Here is a 6,124-nt window from a genome sequence, read left to right on the forward strand (position 1 = left end):
GCCAGGGAGTGGGCTTTTATTGGGGAACAAAAAATTCCAGGGAAAATCCCATCCAATGAAGGTTAAGGGGGACAGCATCCTGAGGTCAGTGGTGACGATTGGGTCTTCGGGGCAGTGGCCAGACATGCCTCTGATCTGGAAAAGGGTGGGGAAGAGCTCTGACACAGCTGTGTCTAAGCCCCTCTTACCTAGCCAGGGAGGTAACTCAAAACACATTCGAGGATGGCCTCCCACAGGGGAGCATCTATACTGCAGCAGCCAGGGTAGGGGGGACTTGCCCCACTAGGCGGGAGACCCCTCTCAGACTGTGATCACAGTCTGAGGACGAGGAATTGGACAATAAGACCCCTCTCACCTGCTTGTGGGGGAGAGCTCTTATAATCTCGAAGCCAAGGAAGAGGAGACTCGCCTCTCCAGGCAGGAGAATCCTCCCACCAGGGTGACTGGGGGAGCTCTTATACCCTGGAAGCCAAGGAAGAGCAAACTCCTACTTCCAGGCATGAGATCCCTTCCACCTGGGTGTCCAGGTGAGTTCCTACCAGGCAGCATAGTGGGGAATCCCCTCAAGTAGGAGACCCCTCACACCTGGTTGTCAGAGGGAACTTTTATAAGGCAGCAGCCAGGGTAGAAGGACTTGCCCTTCCATCTGTGAGACCCCTTCCTTTTAGATATGGGGGGCTCATAAACCACTGCAGCCAGGGTAGAGCAGACTCGCCCCTCCAGATGGGAGACCCCTTTCACATGAGTGTTGAAGGGAGCTCAAAATAGCCACAGCCAGGGTAGAGAGGACTCGCTGCTCAGGGCAGGAGACCCCTCCCACCTGGGTGGTGGGTGGGGGGCTCCTATAAAGCTGCAACCAGGGTAGCAGGGACTGGCCCCTCCAGGCGGGAGACCCCTTTCACCTGGGTATCATGGGGAGCTCATATTCCTGCTGAAGTCAGGGTAGAGGGGACTTGCCCCTATAGACAAGAGACCCCTCCCACCTGGGTGTTTTGGGGAGTGGCTCCTATACCACTGCAGCCAGGGTATCATGGACTTGCCCCTCCAGGCGGAAGACCCCTTTCACCTGGGTGTCTGATGGAACTCATATACCTCCACAGCCAGAGTACAGCAGACTCTTCCCTCAAAGTGGGAGACCCTCCCACTCTGGTGGCAGGGGAGCTCATATATGGCCGCAGCCAGGGTAGAGGGGCCATGCCCCTCTATGCAGGATATCTCTCCCACCTGGGTGTCAGGGGGGAGCTCCTTTACTGCTGCAGCCAGGGTAGTGGACTCACTCCTCCAGGCGGGAGACCCCTTTCTCCAGGATGTCAGCTGGAGCTCATATACCACAGCAGCCATGGTAGAGGATACTTGCCCCTCCAGGTGGGAGAGATCCCTCCCACCTGGTTGTTGGGTGGGGTGGATCCTATATTGCCCTAGGCAGGGTTGAGGGGACTCACCATTCCAGGCGGGAGACCCCTCCCAACTGGGTGTCCTGGGGAGTTCCTATACTGCTGCAACCAGGATAGAGGAGACTTGCCCCTTTATGCAGGAGACCCCTTTCACCTTGGTGTCAGGAGACCTCCTATATGGCTTCAGGCGGAGTAGAGGGAACTTTACACTCCAGATGGTGACCCCTTCCTTCTGGGTGTCCTCAGGATCTCCTATACTGCTGCAGCCATGGTAGAGTGGACTCACACATCAAGGCGAGAGACCCCTCCCACCTGGGTGTCAGAGGGAGCTTTTATACCACTGCATACAGGGTAGAAGAGATTTGCCCATCCAGCCATGAGACCTCTTCCACCGGGGTGTCCAGGGAAGCTCCTATACAGCCACAGGCAGCGTAGTGGGGACTAGCCCCTCAAGGCAGGAAAACCCTCACACCTGTGTGTCTGGGGGAGCTCTCTTAACACTTCAACCAGCTTAGAGTATACTTTTCACTTTAGTTGGGAAATCCCTCCCATCAGGTTATCAGGGGGAAATCATATACCTCTGCAGCCAGGATACAGGGGACTTGCCCCTCCAAGTGGGAGACCCTCCCACCTGGGTATCAGGGGGGAGCTTTTATACTGCTGCATCCAGGGTAGAGGGACTTGCCCCTCCAGGCAGGAGACCCCTCACTCATTGCTGTCATTGGGAACTCTCCCAGCGCTGCAACCAGCTTAAAGGAAACTTTTCACTTCAGGCGTGAGATCCTTCCCATCAGGGTGTCAGGGGGAACTTGTATACCCAGCAGCCAGGGTAGAGGGAACTCGCCCCTCCATGTGTGAGACCCCTCCCACTTGGGCATGGGTGGGGAAGGTCGTATACCTCTTCAGCCAGGGTAGAGCAGACTCCCCTCAAGACGGGAACCCCTCCCATCTGGGTTTCCAGGGAGCTCCTATACTGCCTCAGCCATAGGAGAGTGGACTCACCCCTCAAGGCAGGGGACCCCTCCCACCTGGGTGTCTGGGGAGGTCAGATACCACTTCAGCCAGGATACAGGGGACTTGCGCCTCTAGACAAGAGAGCCTTCCCACCTGGGTGTCAGGGTGCTCATATATGTCTGCAGCCAGGGTAGAGGGAACTCGCCCCTCCAGGCAGGAGACCCCTCCCATCTGGGTGTCGGGGCAGATCAATTACTGCTACAGCCAAGGTAGAGGGGACTCACCCCTCCTGGTGGGAGACATCTCCAACCTGGGTGTCTGAAGGAACTCCTTTTCTGCCTCAGCCAGGGTAGAGAAGACTTGCCTTTCCAGACGGTGGACCCCTTCCACCTGTATGTCAGTGGGAGCTCAATTACTACAGCAGCCAGTGTTGAGGGGAGTTGTCCCCTGCAGACGGGAGACCCCTCTCACCTGATATCTGGTGGGAGCTCCTACACCACCCAAGCCAGGGCTGAGGGGACTTGCCCCTCTATGTGGAAGACCCCTTACACCTGGGTTTCATGGGGAGCTCATAAACCACTGCAGCAATTGTAGAGCAGACTGGCCCCATCGGAGGGAGAACCCTCCCACCTGAGAGTCCAGGGTAGCTCATATACTGCGGCAGGCATGGTAGAGGGGACTCACCCCTGAAAGTGGAAGAACCTTTCCATCTGGGTGTCCAGGGGAGCTTGTATACAGCCTTAGCCAGAGTGGAGGGTACTCACTCCTCCTGGTGGGAGACCCCTCCAATCTGTCTATGGGGGTGCTTGTATACCGCAGCAGCCAGGATAGAGGGGATATGCCCCACTAGGCGGGAGACCTCTCACACCTGGTTGTCAGGGGAACTCATACTGCCACAGGCGGGAGACCCCTGTGGCTACTCAAGGCAGGAGACCCCTCCCACCTGGGTGTGGGGGGGAGCTCCTATATTACCATAGCCACGGTTGAGGGTACTCGCCCCTTTAAGTGGAAGATCCCTCCCTCCTGGGTGTCAGGTGGAGCTCGTATACACTGCCCCAGGCAGGGTAGAGGGGAATCGCCCATCCAGGCCGGAGACCCCTCCAACCTGTGAGTTGCTGGGAGTTTGTATACCGCCTTAGCCAGGGTAGAGCGGACTAACCCCTCCATATGGGAGACCCCTGTCACCTGGGTGTCTGGAGGAGCTTGTATACCGCCAAAGCCTGGGTAGAGGGGACTTGTGCCTCCATGGGGGAGACCCTTCCCACCTGGGTGACCAGGGAGATTGTGTACCGCTGCAGCCAGGGGAGAGGAGACTCTCCCCTACAGGCAGAGGACCCCTACCATCTGGGTGTTGGGGGAAGCTCGAATACCAACGCAGCCAGGGTAGAAGGGACTTGCCCCTCCAATCAAGAGACCCCTCTGAGTGTATCCACAATCTGCCCGGCGGTAGGACCATGGCCACGTCGTCTATGTCCAAGGGCTGTTTTGTGTTTAAACCAAACTTCAAGAAAAGGAAGATCTCTGTGCCAATAGTGACTACAGGAAGAATTAAATAAAATCTGTTTGACAGTCTAATTGAATTTCTGCAAAAATCTCATATTGGATTTAAGAAGAATTCAAGAGACCAGGGCCATCAAATAAAACATAGAGAAATTCCAGCTGCTGCTCTTGTTCTTGGTGTGAATGTTACAGATCATGATTTAATATTCAGAAGTCTAACAGAGGCCCTCCAGAATAATGTCACACCATATGTAGTCTCATTGAAAGCTGAAGATTGTCCAGATATGAAGCATTTTTTGCAAACGTTGGTCTCACAATTGATGGACTGCTGTGTAGATGCAAAACCCAAATAGAAGAAAAGTATTCAAGTCACCCAGAAAATGACACATTATTCAATGGATTCACTTTATAGCTGGTATATGACTGTCACACAGACAGACCCAAAAATAGCAGGCAAAAAGAGGACAACTTCTAGCAAGTGGCAGTCTCCTCCTGTTGTGCTTATCTTAAAGGACATGGAAAGCTTCACCACAAAAATACTCCAATACTTCATAATTATCAGCAGTCAACATCTGCATGAATTTCCACTAATACTCATTTTTGGAATCGCCACATCTCCTATTATCATCCACTGATTGCTTCCTCACGCAGTATTATCTCTATTATGTATATAACTATTCCAGTCTTTGCCTTGCGAAGAGCACCTGACGACAGTACTTGATAAGCTACTTCTTACAACTAAGTTTCCCTTTAAAATAAGTGAAAAAGTATTACAGATTCTAATAAACATCTTTTTGTATTATGATTTCTCAATTCAGAACTTTGTAAAAGGATTTCAGCTTTCTCTACTAGAAAGCCCCTAAGTGTTCTGTGCTGAAGTCTCCCAGAAGCCAAGAGAAGAATAAATTTTTTATCAGCTAATCAATGTGAAAACATCCGTCGTCTTCCATCATTCAAAAGGTATGTGGAAAAGCAAGTTTCAGAAAAACAAATTGCACTGTTGACCAATGAAAGATTTTTGAAGGAGGAAACACAATCCTTACTAGAAAATCTGCATGTTTACCATACAAATTATTTTCTAGTTTTGAGATGTCTTCATAATTTCACCTCTTCTCTTCCAAAGTACCCACTGGGTGGACAGATCAGAGAGTTGTACTGCACATGTTTAGAAAAGAACATATGGGATTCAGAGGAGTATGCATCAGCCTTGCAGCTACTGAGGATGTTGGCAAAGGATGATCTGATGACCATACTTCAGAAATGTTTCAAGGTTTTTAAATCCTCTTCTGGAAAGCAGCTTAGCAGCACAGCAAAGAGAATAGAGGAGTTCCTGGCCCAGTTTCAGAGCCTTGATGATGCCAAAGAAGAAGAAGATGATTCTGGGTCTCAGCCAAAGGGCCTTCAGAAGACAGATCTCTATCATCTTCAGAAGTCCTTATTGGAAATGAAGGAGTTGAGAAGAACAAGTAAAAAGCAAATCAGGTTTGAAGTACTCAGAGAAAAAGTTGTGAACTTCATTGACTGTCTGGTGAGAGAATACCTTATGCCTCCTGAGACTCAGCCTCTGCATGAGGTGGTATACTTCAGTGCTGCCCACACTCTTTGTGAGCACTTAAATGCTGCTCCACGTATCGCCCTCCACACTGCACTGAACGATCCTTATTTTTATCTAAAGAATGAAGCACTGAAAAGTGAAGAAGGCTGCATTCCAAATATTGCCCCTGACATCTGCATAGCTTATAAACTGCACATGGAGTGTAGCAGGCTAATCAACCTTGTGGACTGGTCAGAGGCTTTTGCAACAGTGTGACAGCTGCTGAAAAGATGGAATCAAATTCTGCAACTACAGAAGAGATGAATGAAATTATCCATGCTCAGTTTATTAGAGCTGTTTCTGAACTAGAACTTTTAGGATTTATAAAACCTACCAAACAGAAGACTGACCATGTAGCAAGGCTAACATGGGGAGGCTGTTAGAATGCAAATGAATGAAGCCAGTTGTATCCTGTACCGTAAGATCAGAAGGAGACTATTAGTCATATTTACAAGCCATTAGAGATTGCTGAGAAGACAATGTGTAGCCTTCCTTTTTGATGTTTAACCAGAAAGTAGAATTCTAATCTCAAGCAGGTTTATATCAAAGAATCTTTGATATATTTTAGAATCTAACAAATAAACATGCTTGCATTATAAAAAAAAGAGACCCCTCTAACCTGAGGGTCTAGGGGAGGTCCTATACCACTTTAGCCAGAATAGAGGGACTCACCCCTCCTTTC

At 50.4% G+C, this 6,124-nt stretch overlaps 1 pseudogene; it reads left to right on the plus strand.

Annotated features, from left to right (window-relative positions):
* Positions 1–3,802: 3,802 nt before the first annotated feature.
* Positions 3,803–5,900, plus strand: LOC107161119 (annotated as a pseudogene).
* The last annotated feature ends 224 nt before the right edge of the window (positions 5,901–6,124 follow it).

Source organism: Marmota marmota, unplaced genomic scaffold (assembly GCF_001458135.2).
Source record: "Marmota marmota marmota unplaced genomic scaffold, marMar, whole genome shotgun sequence".
NCBI lineage: Eukaryota > Metazoa > Chordata > Mammalia > Rodentia > Sciuridae > Marmota > Marmota marmota.